The sequence below is a fragment of the Mercenaria mercenaria genome, chromosome 19, assembly GCF_021730395.1.
Source record: "Mercenaria mercenaria strain notata chromosome 19, MADL_Memer_1, whole genome shotgun sequence".
Classification (NCBI taxonomy): Eukaryota; Metazoa; Mollusca; class Bivalvia; order Venerida; family Veneridae; genus Mercenaria; species Mercenaria mercenaria.
In genome coordinates this window covers 27,236,512-27,252,486 of record NC_069379.1, presented here as the reverse complement: position 1 = coordinate 27,252,486, position 15,975 = coordinate 27,236,512, and the positions used below count along the sequence as shown (strand labels likewise).

General features: G+C 33.1%; 1 protein-coding gene across 1 annotated transcript in view; it reads left to right on the top strand.

The window, feature by feature from the left end:
• Positions 1 to 4,286: 4,286 nt before the first annotated feature.
• The window catches only part of LOC123542611 (cytochrome P450 3A18-like), a 32,529-nt gene continuing 20,840 nt past the window's right edge, over positions 4,287 to 15,975 (top strand). The window contains exon 1 of the mRNA XM_045328537.2: positions 4,287 to 4,748. The gene's annotated coding sequence lies outside the window, so the exon portion shown is untranslated. The remainder of the gene's footprint in view (positions 4,749 to 15,975) is intronic.

The window sequence follows — 15,975 nt, the reverse complement described above, 5'->3', positions numbered from 1 at the left end:
ATCATTATAGGTTATTAGAGTTCTGCAGCGGTAATACTGCACGACTTTAGGAGCGCTATATTGTCCGCGAAAGAACGAGTGCATATATCCACATACAAAGTTGATAACCTTTTTATTACATATCCACTATCAAATGATTAATTTATGTCTAAATTATCGTTCTGTCACGAAAGACAGGAAAAAATACGGGAAAAAATTCTCCGAAAACGCAATAAACAAATCAAACTGACGCGCATTAATATTTTCCGCGAAAATGACGTCAGCTTGTTGTCGCAACGTGCGCGTGGACGCCATGGACGTCACGCGATTCTTTCCATTACAACTTTAAGAAAACATTCCACGTCCTATATTAGTCCAACTCATGACGTAATTTTAACTTTCAATTCATTTCAGTCTGATAAATTACTACGTGCCAGTATCTAATAGGTCAGATTAATCAAAGTGTAAAAGTAAACAAAATGTTGCATAAATTACAAATTAAACAAACACACAATAGCAACAAAAAATCTAAAGAAATGAGATCCGCAATGGACAGACCGTCAGGGGATGTAACTAGAGTCACGGATTGGGACTAGTCCGATATGAAAGCGTTCAACGTCATATTGCACGATCGCGGTCCATTGAAACCCAATGGAAAATAATTTTAGGTATGTAATAATCATTTCTATTTCCTCTCATGTATGATTTACAACCGTGCATTGTATACTGACATAATTTTATTTAAAACCTAAATTTTTAGAGCAACACTAACGAGTTTTTACATTGTTCACATTGTTTTATCTTTTTATTTATTTATTTTTTTTTTTTGAATATACATGCGATGATTATATTAATTGAAATGTTTTTTTTTATTTAATTTTCACTTTTTCATTTTTAAAACCTCTTGTAAAATTCCTGCCCTTTCGGACAATTGGTATCAAAATGCACGAAAAAAACGATCATAATTACGGATAAACTGAATGGGCGGATTAAAAGAAGTAAGGTTCATTCTAATGTTTGAAATCTCAAGGAATTTTAATCGAACTTCAACTTCGTACGTTAACTTCGCAAGAGACGTTGAAGGGGAAGGCGAAGGTTGAAATCTCAAACTCTCTATTGTTTAATGCTAACTTCCATGATTATATATACTGAAACATAAACTTCGTGGTTTCAACTAAAACGGTTATTGTAAGAGATACGGTATCACGTATTTTTGTTTATTTCGTTGGGATTTAATTTCAGGGTTTACTGCAATCTCTAAATTAAAGAAAAAGACTCCTTCCCCTGAATGACAATCATTTAACACCTTATGATGGTATGGATCAAAACAACTTGTGTTCTCTTATTTTCAATTCACTTAAATAAACAACATAGACAAAGAAAAGTTCATAGACTCAATAGTCTTGGTAGAAGTTCCAGTACTAGTTTCTACAAACTTGTCTGCTGTCACAATAATAAAGCAAAAATTCTGAAAATACTTATTATCTATCATTTAAAGCTCGATTTAATGGATATAATAGAAATAAAATGAAAATGGCTTAAGACATAATATAATAGTTTATTTTTGGAACTCTTGCACCAGGTAGGTATTTATGAGGCTCTTATAAGCATGGGTATTTATTTTTTTGATCCCTTGTACTGATATAAAGGAAATAAAATGAAAATGGCTGTCGACATATTTTGGAACCCCTTCCCCAGGTAGGTATTAATACGGCTCTTACAAGCATAGATATCTTTTCCTTTAGTTCCCTTGCATTGATATAATGGAGAAAAAATGAAAACGGCTTTAGACATAACATAATAGATTATTTTTGGAACTCTTGCTCCAGGTAGGTATTTATAAGACTCTTACCGGTACAAGTATAGATGTCTATTTCTTTAGTTCCCCTGCACTGACAAAGTAGAATAAAATGAAATTGGTTTTTGACATAATATAGTAGTATGTTTTAGAACTCTTGCACCAGGTAGGTATTTGTATGGCTCTTACAACATAGACGTCTATTTCTTTAATTCCCTTGCACTGATATAACGAAGAATAAAATGAGAAAGGCTTTAGACATAATATAATAGTCTATTTTGGAACTCTTGTACAAGGTATGTTACAAACATATGCATCGATTTCTTTAGTTCCCTTGCACTGATATAACAGAATAAAATGAAAACTGCTTCATAATTATATAATGATTTATCTTCTCTTAAGTAAACTCATGCATATGGATAAGACTAAACGCTGACACAGTTTAATTTTAAACATGCATTCATTAAGCTATATATAGTTATAACTAGCCTTGGCCTTATTCTGGATCTGCAAGGATGTAAGCACCTAATATAGGTCTACTGTAATTAATGCGCATTTGACGAAGTATGTCGTGCATTCGTACTGTATATAGTGCATACGTACTGAATATACTGTAATGTTACGCTTATATTATATTAGAATAATTCACTCGGGTTACAGCAAAGTATTTATATTTGTCCTTTTTATACAGCCTACACATTAAGCTTTGGAATATATTAAAACGGCTTTCTCAAAACATCTTAACGTTCATTTTGTTAGGTGGCCTCAGTTTAAGACATATATATTTTTATTATGATCGGAATCCATATTCTTCCATTTATGCCACGAGTAAAAATGTAAAATTTGGTGTTTATAAGTGGAAGACATTTTGTTTTTACCTGGAAAACATTCAAATTATTTCATGTTTTGGCTGACTTTGAAAAATATAGTTTTCACTGTGAAAATACTAGATATATTTCGTTCAAGTATTTCGATAATTCACTGAAAAACATGTAACAAATAGTAAATTTATATATTTTCATAGAAAGTTACCAAGAGGTAAATAGCAGATATACGAACCAGTTAACTAGAATTTCACAAATTCAAATAATTCATACTGTTTTGAACATTAAAGTCATAACTTTCATAAACATTTTGAAACAAATGCCAACCTTGTTGTGAAACCATTTCCTACGCAGTTACTGTAGTCTACCCTTAAGGTAAAGATATATCTGCTATCAAAAACATTGCATCAAGATTTTGATTTATATTTCTATACATCATTTGTTATAACAATTTGATTATTGAAATTGTTTTGAGCAATCTTAAGAGATTTCAGACTAATATGAATCATAAAATGAAAACATGAAATTGTAAACCAAACAAAATGTTTAAATTTTTCTTTCCAACAGCTATGTGATTTTCATGGTCACGTTGTATTTGTGACGAGAGTGACGAGAGGGTAATCACTGCGTGACTGCAAAATTCGATGCGTATTAGAAAATTCCATGTTCGTATTACGTATAATTTTTGTACAGTTTTCTGTTTTGTATCTCACACTTGCCTGTGGTAGGTTGTGTATAAATAGAACTATACCACTGGCAGTTACCTTTACAAAAGTAATTCAGATGGGCAAGTATAAAATAGAAAATTAAGAACACCTTCACATGTGAAGATTACATATGTAACAAGAGTAGATTTCTATATGAAAAGGAGTTTTATCAGTAAATATAATTTAACTATATTACGAGACAATTATGTCTATTCTTAGCCAATTTTATGTCAGAAATGACCCTAAATATGCAGCCAAGGGGGGTAATCCGGGTAATCTGTGCTCAACATTAGTCATGTGTGGATCTAGCTGTTTAATACTGAAGACCTAAATGACCCTTCGGGCATTATTTCAGGGAGGTAAAACTACCGTTCGCTGTATATGTTGGTCAGAGGGAAGCGATCTGAAGACCGCGACATTAACCTTTCGACCACTTAGGCCATTGAACTGCGGACACTTTGCAGAATTTCTTTGAAAGTTTTATAAGCCATCATAGAGAAAACGATACTGCAAGCTTTAATTATATCAATATACGAGGAACGGATGTGCAAACATTGAGATTTTCTATCATGTTGTTTCTTCAAAGAAAAGCCGTGAGGTTAACACATTTCAAAAGCATTATCGAGCCTTGTATTATCACCGTGAAAGGAAAGAACGTTGCAGTCCAGTATTCCGGAAATACACTTTAATATGAAAAGCTGGATTGTCACGTGATATGTACTCCATATAAGTAAACGGTTTTAATAAATGATTCAAACATCTATGTATACAATTTTTGTTTTTTAAATCAGTTATTCATTCAGTCATTTCGTTGTATTAATTGAAAAAAAACCTGATTAAATGCATAAAAAGTATAATTATATGGTACGTTTAACCGCGGATTGCTAACACAATTTCTTCCGCGTTGCAGTACATTTTTAAACTAACACCAAAGAATTGAAACAAAGTAGTACCTGGCAGCAGGTTGGCAGGTGTTCATATTGTTTTATAAAATGTCATGTCATGAAGAAGTATTTTTGTCAATGAAATACCGGATATAAAGTAAATGCCACATAAATTCATTAAGATGAAAATATATGTAAATGTGTCAGTCAAACGTCTCCGCAGCCTTGTCCTTTTACAATGTACAGTCAAGGTAATACAAGATGCACTCGTGTTTATTTTTACATTTGAATTATTTTATTCCCAGTCTTTAAACTGAATACAATGTTAGGGAGATCTTTATATGGCTAAGTTTAGCTTTATGAATAAAGCGCCATTTAAAATGTGTATTTCATTAATTCAAAACAAAACATATACAAATATCGCAAGACCAGGAAACGTTATTTGAAAAAAAAACAACAACATACAAACGAAAATATTTTAATGGTGAAAATTCACTGTACCAGCTTGTTGTTCTCATGTCAACCATGAACATGAATGGATTAGAAAACTCCTGAGGTAAAACGCATTTTCTTCTGTATAATTTCAACGTGTATTTATGTTTAAATCGCTTTTCTTATGATGCAACGTTTGACTGAAATCGACTGGAGTTTTTAAGACGTGTTTATTTTCTAACGCCTCTCTCGATATATTTGGCAATATCTTTTGAAATCTAATAGTACATTTATTAAATTTCTCCCAAATTTTTGATATGTACAGTAAAATTTCATTCAGTTAAACCATCTCTACCAACTTATAAAAGACACAATTTGACAAAAATATACACAAAAGTAGTGTTTTCATAACATGATCAAATAGTGTTTACATGGAAACAATGATATAGGTATTACATTTTTTGCGCATTAACGAAATTTACTTGCTTCAAGTTCTAAATATAATGAACGCCAAGAAGATGTTCTAAATATTTATGTTAGGTTTTGTAGCATTAGAGGCCGTAAAATAAATAAAACGGTAGCATAGCATCAGTCGATTTGTTATAATGTTAATTTGTCATTTTAAAACATAATTTTCTAGATATACAGGATAATACGAAGGTGTACTTGTAGTGATATGAACGTTATTTCCAAATATATCAAGGTGCGTTACATGTTTCGTTAAAAGTGTATTTTTAGGAAGGCACACTCCAGTGTAAGCTTTGTGTCATATCGTACCTCGCTTAATAATTGCAATACAAGCATTGCAATAATACTACAGTAATATCTAAATAATACCTTTTTTTTTTTGTTTCTTTTTTTAATATTTTACATTTATACGAGTTGACATACGTACATATACATTTGTAAATATCGGTTGTTCACGTCAGTGGAATTTCTACACAAGCAACTTTATGATTTTAAAGACAAAATGATAATGGTCATATGAAATCGCGAGGTTTTTTGGCACTGTAGTTGCATTTCAGAGGATCTTTGTCTGGTAATTAGGCATTGATGGAAAAAAAAGAAAATATGCTAACAGCAACGGTTATAAGAGGACGCGACTGCACTCAATGTTGTCATACATGTTCCTGTCAAATAATATTATATAATGTAAAATGAATAAACACTGATTTTCTTTTAAACTAAACAGAAAGGGCTCTGTGCTTCATCCTAGTTTTGCAAGACCTATTAGAAAATTTATACCCGAATTTTTTTTTACGTTGGGAATTATGGGAAACATCACAGCAGATGATATCTTTGTGTATAGAAAAAGTTCTTTGAGGAAGATTTTATTGTTACTTCTAACAGTCATTAACTTGTCTCTCCTCTTAAAGGAATATGTCCATATGCTTCTTTTTGAAATAAACAGACCGACGTACAGACATACATACAGGCATAGAGTCATACAGACAAACGGACGGAGAAATAATATTTAATGTCGTTGGTGGAGGGCGAACTTATTTAATGTAATGTCATACTGTAAAAGGACATATTTTCACTGGGTCAAAATTTATTTTTTGGGTATGTTTGCGAGGTTTGATATTCTCAAAATTTTTAAAATGGTATCCTACTTGAACTAATGGTGAATATTTACGCGAGGATTAATATTCGTGAGATGTAGTGCCTCTCGAATACAGCAAACATTTAACCCTCGCGAAAATTTCTGCTTTTACAGTATAAAGTTATATCGCAAACAAATCGTAAAGAATACGTTATAAAAGTATACAGTATACAGTAGTATTGTACACATTGTTGTACAATTAAAATCAATCAAGTTATATTTTTGAAGGTATTAAATACGCACTTTGTTATTAATTGCGTTTATACATATATTATACTAAAATATGTAAAATAACATTAATTATACTGCCATTTGGTCATTACCAAATGACACGACTGTATATTTTAATAGCACTATAGAAATAATGAAAGTAAGATGCTACAGAATCAAAAAGCAAGAATGTTTGGGATTATTATTTCTGAAACGTTGAATTTTACGCGGCGCCATTCCGTTCCATACAAATTAAAACCCCATCTAACCGTGACAAAAATACCATTGTTTGATAATTTTAAGCCTTGAAATAAAAACAATTTTGATATAATTTTTTATCGATTAGAGTTTGAAATTATTTTAAAATTCGGATAAGTGAGTATATTTTTCTCTATCTGTTAAGTCATTATACTATTCAGTGATAAGTACTGCATGTTTTAGACAGTGTGTGTTTATCCAACTCAATATCGAAATACTAAAATTAATTTTCACAGAAAAAAAAGTCCTAAAAGAAAAGAGAGTGAACCTCATAGAAACTATAAAAACACGGAACGCAATATTTTGTATTTATATACACAGTGTCATTACACAATTTTAAGGGACCTCCGTTGACGAGTAGTTGAGATCGCTGTTTTTAAATCACTCACTTGCCCTCACAACTGTCAGAGGCTGGTTCGAAACCTCTCTTAGAGTATAGAATTGTTGTAAAGAAGCCATCTAGCTAGCTCACGGAAGGCCAGTTGTTTCTAAACAGGTGCCATCCCATGCCTGAATAAAAAGCTCGGACGGACATATACATGAAAACCCAATTTTGTTCAATGCTTCCTTTACGTATACATGTATATTTAATTCAAGTGCATGGAAACAAAAGTATCAAAGCACCTGTTCTGTTGAGAAAATAGTAAAACTTTAAGAAAGAAAGTATGCAAGACACTGGCTCTTCAGTGTCTTCTACCTAACTAAGAGACCAGTACTGGTTCTCAGGAAGGACAGCTTCATGTGTATCGATGCTACATAGCAGGTGCGCTAAAGAACCAGACTGTCTATTCGCAAAGAACCGGACAGGTTGTACCTAATGCATCTCTCTATCCTCGTCAGATCGCTCTGTGTCTGTACTAGTAGGTAATGAATAGCGCATTGTGTTGCTGCCGTTGTGGGTAAAGTGTCCTTGAACGTACTTATCATAAAAAGTGCGTTATATAAATCTTATATAATAATATAATAAATCATCGTTGATGCCGATCACGTTTCCTTGTCTTAAAGTTTGCTTGCATAACAATCACTCGAGCTGCAAAATACAGCGTTCAAAAAGGCATAAATTTTCTCTGATATATATTGAACAGCGGTGTGCCATTATGCCTTGACTTTTCCACTTAGGAATTAAGTGAAGAAAACTGAAATGTCAAACGGAAAAATAACAGGTTTTGATATCGTGCTTTCAACAACCAAGCAATTATAAAAATGATTTGATACTCACCCAGCTGAGATGCGCTTGTTAGATAAGGAGACATTAATACGGTTGACATTTAAATTTTCCTTAAGATATCTGCACGTAAGTAATGCCAGCTTAATTTTAAAATGCTTATACAGTTAGTACATTACAGATAGGCCAAATAATTCTTGTTCTATAAAGAATACACTGAATCTAAAAGAAATGGATCACATTAACTCTTTTAAATGTATCTGTTATATAACTACTAACATTATTAACAGTTTTCTAGAGGAGTCATCCATATGGGTAACCGGTGGCGACTATAAATAAACTTACATACACACACACGCAGTTTACCTCCGGTACCCCTTACAAACGTTTCGCAATGTTGAAGGGAAAAAATAAGAAAAACAACTAATCCCCATGTGTTTCTATAAGCTTTCTTATTAGAATAGTAATCACATAATTATCGAAAACTGGAATCCCAAGTTAAATACAGATTCTTTTTAAACTTCTACTTTCACTTTCAAAATGTTGAAAGCAAGGCTTTGATTGGTCTACGTGAATCTCAATAACCTGTCTTCAGATAAAAAAAATACAGGTAATATACAGCTTTCATATACAAGTTTTCAGGTGGACAATTTAGGTCCTTCCTGAATAAATGTTTTCACAACTTCGTCTGCAAACTTATTCAGTCAATCTCTTTTCAGCATAGTTTTAAGAATATATATGAATAACTATCTTACACAGTAGAAACAAAACGTGATTGAAATTTAACTAAATACACTGATTTATGTATATATTGCTATGTTGTACAATAATTAAATAAAATGTTAAGATATTAAATACATTGTCTTGGCCTAATTTATGTCACTATCAATTTGACACTAAATTCTTGTATATATCATATTTTTCATGCAAATCATGTATAATTACCATCATGGAAATACAAAAGAATAGTTATTTTGTGGAGCGTCTTTAAATATAAATCATTATAATCGAGGCAGTTTACTTAGAGCGGAGGCAGTGGTCCAATGGTAACACTGTTTGACTACGAGCTCGAGCTCCCGCTCCTCCAACTAAAAGTTAGTAACATTGGGATAAGAGTCCCGTGTATGGTGCTTTGCACCTGGCACTGTAAAGAAGAACCAATGATGCTTCTTGAATTGGAGCGTTTTCTGTATCTTGTACTATCCTCCCACTGACAGTACTTACAGTCTTCTGGAGGTGTCGCACATATGGTTAACCGGTGGCGGCTATAAATAATTTTTGTGTATAAAGTTGTGTAGGTGCGACGTTAAGCCCAACAAAAACAAAAACAAATATTTCAGTTTGTGACTGTTTCATTTACTTATCATTTCAACATAACCTTCTGCTTACTATCTGACATTGAATTAATTGATTTGCTCTGACACGTGCTAAATGTTTATACCTAAAGTAACAGTTGACCACTTACAACCAGCGCTGATATGAAACTGTACGTAAGGACAATACGTTGCATAGATGCAAGAGGTTTTGTAAATTCACACCAAATGCAATTCATTTTCTAGATAAAACATGGACAGTACAAGCCAGTCTCATAAACGTCAATAACATGCATAACAAACTTGTTACTTAACATAATGCTATTTATTAGGAACGTGGGATTCTATCAACTCGAGATAATTTTAAAATCCAAAGAAAAATCTCCAAATAGCTCGCGTTGCAACAGCCTTATGTTGTACTTCTATGCTAGAACATAATTATAGATTGATTCATGTACGACTTTGCTGTATAAGGCAACATTTACGTCATTTCAAAGTCTTCTTTCATAATATTTGATATGTTTTTCACTACTAATAACTTCTCCCGCGCCATAACTTTTGTAATAAATATGTTCTACTACATAATGTCATATTCCGAGAAGTAGTATCTGTCGGTGACATGTGGATGTACTTAGGGGATTTATGAATGTATAAAGAATCTGAAACCATTGGCGTGCCGAAAATATTCTATTTCGCGTGGGAGAGCGTTTCTCAGAATAATGTAGTGTCTTAACAGCCTGACAACTACAAAAGTTAAAGATACTTCAGTTAGTGTTTGCTTTAGCTGTTGACAGAGCAGAAAATGGAAACTGACATCCAAAAGTAAAGAGGTATTTTTGATAACTCTAAAGTCCTAAGATTTTCTCGCAGCTGGGTTGCGTTTGTCGTAATGAGAAGATTATAAGGTTGGCATTTACAATTACTTTAAGATGTCTGTAGATCGGATATGAACATCGTAGGATGAACTGCCGGCCGGAGTTAGATTAATCCGCGTTAAGTACTTCGACATTTCTATACCTGTCATTAACTATAGCATTTTAGACGAACTGTTGCGACCTGTTTGAGCTATTTCTTTTAAATTAATGTTCGATATTCCAGATTTTTCAATATACCTATTGCATTATCTGAATAAATGTCAAATACGCCCGTTGCTACCTTACCTTCTTTATTTCATAGCCTGTACTTACCGTGGCACAAAGGTAAAATCATGTTTGTCACAAATTAAGAGTACACCGATATATAAGTACTTTTAATAAAGTGCAGCCACATAGGATGTATATGATATATAAAGATTGCATTTCTGTCTTGTCATTTAAACACATACATTAAATAAAGTACATATATCAGTCAACACAGAATCTATTTTAAAACCAATTAATTTATTAGGTATAAAACTTTTCAGTCATACTCAAAACTGTTATTACAGGGTATAAATTTATGGATGTCCACTTATACAGATAACTAGGAGATTTGCTACTTTGCTGGGATTTAATTTGGTAGATTTGGCACGAAATCCACGGTAGTTAATCCCCCATGAATATAGTTAATCCCCAACGAATATAAATAATTTCACAGTATTTGACAACCTTTGAGTTACGATAAGTGGATGACAAATAATGATAACTTATTTTTTTCAAGCTATATCCTAGATATGAAAAGTCGGTGACAAATATAACTTAATTTTTCAAGATATGACGTAGATATGGTAAGTCAGTGATAAATATGGTTACTTTATTTTTCAAGATAAACCTAGATATGAAAAGTCGGTGACATATACAATTTTATTTTTCGAGATACAACCAAGATAGGAAAAGTCGTTGAGACAAATATGATAACTCCATTTTTCATAATATGACAGAGATAAGAAAAGTGAGTGACAAATATAACTTTATTTTTCAATATATTACGGTGTTCCTTTAGGGCCAGTGCTTGCTCCCTGTGAACGCGAAGCTTGAAGGTACGACGGTACATTGGAGAAGCACAACAGTACGATGGTAAAGCGCGACAGTACGATGGTGAAGCGCTACAAGTACGATTGTGAAGCACAGTACGATGGTGAAGCGCGACAGTACGACGGACTGTCACCATCTTACTGTCGCGCTTCGCCATCGTACTGTCGCGCTTCGCCATAGCACGGTCGTTTTGTCACCATCGTACTGTGGCGCTTCGCTATCGCACCGTCGTATCTTCGCGCTCCGCGTTCACAGGGAGCAGACGCTGGCCCTAACGGAACACCGTAAAATATACCCTAAGTTAATTACGTCGGTGCTTAAATGATGACATGACATTGTTTGTAAACATATACCTAATTAGCAACCGAATGCAATAAAAAGGCGCAATTTGTTTTATGCATTAATGTTAAGGTGTGCGTCCACTTCACTGACAATGTCTTGATAATTTTGAATTGCTCAAACGGTTGATGTAGCGTTCTTGTAAAATATATTCCTGATGAGTAACGGGGAAAAAAGGAACTTGTCTTAACACTCAGACAGAGGTGATGAACATACGTTAAATATTCTAATGTTTAACATGTTACCGATGACATCTATGCATGTCGTTGTATCATCTTAACACTTTTTGGAATATTGACAACGAAGTAAGATAACCAAGGAATATTCAGTAAGTACAAAAAGGTTGTTTATCAACAGTAAACATAAATATATTTCAGTACGTAAATACATTTCAAAACATGCAGGATACATTTTAGACTGATAAAGTTTCGAATTCGGTTATCAGCTTAAATCAGCATTATACAATAAGCTTGAAATTCATATGTAATGTTTTAAAGACAAAATGTCTTTAACTTCATTGATAAGCCATTTTGTAACATTTGAATAAGATTTGTACACTTAACAAAAGACCCAAATGGGCATAAGTCACTCACCCGAAGAGGACCTTGGCCATCTGAAATTGTTTCTAACCACGTTTGGTGAAATCATTTCATAAAAGCAGTTCATTAAGAAAAGCTATTAAAGGGTTATTTTCTATAGTTTGCTGTTAAATGCAAAATGCAGATCAAAAATGCATAACCATTGGAGCATGATTCTTCATGATACGTTTCTAATTTTTGTTCTGATGTCCCCTTAAAGAGACCAAGCAGAACCATTACAATCACTTTCTGAGCATTGACTTTTTATGGATTTTATAGAAGTTTTTCGCCTAGTGCCTTTAAACCGAAAATATTTCGATAGAAATATACATCTGAATACGGTTGTAAATCATTTCGAAAAATTAGCATAATGCAGTCCAACAGGTTGGCAAGTGCTCTTAAACAGTGTAATATTCTGAAAACTGTAAAATGAAAATGTTATTTCATAAGAAAGAATTTTCTTAATGAAATAATTTTCTTAATGAAATACCAGAGCGCTTAATTTATGATAATTAAGTCATACTTGAAGTGTTTTTGTCAGTTTAACTACAATGTAAAGTACAACCAAGGTGACATGAAGTACACACGTGTAAACTAGTTTACTGAAGTATATAGGTCATGCAGTGACATGCAGTTGATTGTTAAAGCAGCCAGTATTCTAGCAGTAGTACACATTTTATACTGTGTACTATTTTAAACTTACTGCATAGTATTGTTAATACACAATGAATTCTTTAGGTTTATGTTTACATTGCTATATGATGTAATTGCTCAAGTTTTGTTAAATTAGGATCTAACATTCATTTGAGCCGTGCCATGAGAAAACCAACATAGTGGCTTTGCGACCAGCATGGATCCAGACCAGCCTGCGCATCCGCGCAGTCTGGTCAGGATCCATGCTGTTCGCTTTCAAAGTCTATTGCAATTAAAGAAACTGTTAGCGAACAGCATGGATCCTGACCAGACTGCGCGGATGCGCAGGCTGGTCTGGATCCATGCTGGTCGCAAAGCCACTATGTTGGTTTTCTCATGGCGCGGCTCATATATGCATTCTATGTGTCTGTATGTCATAAGATAAATTAAATGAGATTAAATAGATTAATTATTTCACTTATGCTTGGTAGGCTTATCTATCTTGATATAATGAACTGTACTGTATATTTTTATTTTGTCTTAGTTTGCTATTTCGATTTGCAGATTATAATACAATTGCAGATTAATAATTTTGAAAACGAATGGAGATAATTAAAGAAAAGGGTACTTATTGTTCTTTCTCGCCTGATACGGCTGGCGTATATTATATACTATATACTCAGAATGATATGATTTGTAAACATGTATTATTTATTTATTTTATTCGTTGTATAAGTATGTGATGGATTGTTCTTTATATTTTTTGTAACAGTTGATGAATTTTACGTGTAATACATGAGCAAGATTCAACTTAGTAGATTTTTTTTTTAAACTAAAACTAAAAAATATAAAAACTACCATTTAGTATTAATTTAAGGTTTAAAAGTAATGATAAGTGTACGAAATATCCAAATAGTAAAAAGATAATTTATTTCCAGTTGATGATATTTCAATCCTTTTTCCTCTCATTTCGGGTTAATGTTTGTCTTCTCTTATTTCTTTCTAATTCAATAGTTAATATTGCAATGAACTGTGTAACAAGCGTTCTTGAATCGTGCTGTCCCTCATGTACTCCTGCTGCATCTATGTGTCCCCGCGTCCTGGTCTGTCTCGGTTGTTTTCTGTTAACCATCTTATGCATCCGTTCATCATTCTTCGACCTCACTACCCTGACATTGTATCCTCATAGGTAACGAATTAGGAGCCTGGAGAATGACGATCGGATTTCATTACTTTAGGGGGCGTGCTTGTATAAAAGCTGCATTTTTAGTTACAATTTATGTTCGTTTTTTTGCGAAATACCTGCATTTTCTCTATCGAGACATCATTATCAAGTTACACCTTGTAACCCAACTTGTATGTAACTCGAGTTTGAAATTTTCATATATTGCTTTCATTTTCATGTACGTGTCTTTGATTGACACTTCTGCTCGTTCAAATATTGATGATTTTGTTGATTCAAAAATGTACCCCCTATACTTGATCTTAGACAATATTCATTATGCAATGATTACGCGATTAATTATTTTTCTTTGTCTGGTGATGTCCATCCCAATCCTGGGCCTAGTCTAGAATCCAATGGTTGTTTTTCTGTACTACATCAGAATATAAGGAGTATTCGCAACAAGTTAGATTATATCAAAGACAATTTTCTTAACTTCGATGTTATCTGTTTTACCGAAACTCACTTATCGCAAAATATTTCAGACTTGCAGATGAAACTTGAAGGATTAGAAAATATGTTTCGGAAAGATGTTTCATCACACTCAGGTGGTATCCTAGTATATTGTAATTCAGGATTACAGCCAAAACGATTAAATGACCTTGAAACTATTTTACCGGAATCTCTGTGTATTAAAATAAAAGATCATAATAAAAACTTTATTATTGCTACAGTCTATAGGCCACCAAACTCTGCTATCGACTTCTGGCAAAGATGTGATGTTCTTGTTGACCAGGCCGTAGAAATATCAGATAATATTATTTTAGTTGGTGATATAAACGAAGATCAGTTAAATGTAACAAATCGTAAATTTAGAGACATACTTATTCTTAACAATATGACAAATGTAATCAATACACCATCTCGAATAACACACAGTACAAGCACCTTAATTGATGTAATTGCATTAACAAATACTGTAATACCGCTGGATTCTGGAGTTTTTGAAACGCCGTCAAATATAAGCGATCACTTTGCTACTTATGTTTATGAAAAAAGCAGTTTCCAGGCCAGGACATGTTACACCCGCCGAGTGTGGAACTACCACCAAGCCGATTTTGAAAAGTTAAATAACTCGATAAACGCCACTGATTGGTCAGCTCTTAACTCAGACTCTCTAGACGTAGCCACATCTTTTTTTGAAAAAAACATTTTTAGATCTAGCTAAAACATGCATTCCTACTAAAATTGTACAAATCCGCCCCAACGACAGACCTTGGTATAATTCATTTATTCGTACTAAATCTAGGAAACGTGATCGTTTAAAGCGAATTGCTATCCAGTCTGGGAAACCATCAGATTGGCAATGTTACAAGAAAATAAGAAATCGTGTCAATGATATGAAAAAACACCTACGCGAACAATTTTATAATACTCTTGAATTTTCCATGAATGATTTAAGTTCTAAAATCCTAAACAGTATTGAAAACAGTAAAAATGCTAGTCAAAGAAAATTCTAAAGCCGAAGAAGAAATTCCTCCCCTTGAAAACGAAAATCATGGCACTGCTATTTCTGACGTAGATAAAGCTACATTTTTGAACGATTACTTCGTATCAGTATCAACTCTCGACGATTCCAATTCTGTTCTACCTGAGTGTGTTGCAAAGTCTAATACAACTCTTTCCCACTTTACTATCTCTGAGCAAGACGTAATTGACGTTTTAGATAACTTAGTTGTCAACAAAGCCTGTGGGCCTGATGGTATTAGTCATAAAATGTTAAAGGGATGTTCGAAAACTAAAGCTAAGCCACTTTGTACTTTATTCAATAGATCTCTCATCGTAAATAGATACCCGTCTTCATGGAAAATTGCTAATGTAATGCCGCTTTATAAGAAAGGAGAAAAATCTTTACCATCTAACTATAGACCAATTTCTTTGATCAGTTGCGTAGGTAAAGTAATGGTACGAGTGATTTTTAAGTATTTGTACAATCATCTAAACACCAATAATCTTATATATAAAAATCAGTCAGGATTTCTTCCTGGACACTCCACTGTATACCAACTTGTAGATATATATAACCAGATCTGTACATCTTTAGACGAGAAGAAAGCAACCTGTATGGTTTTCTGTGA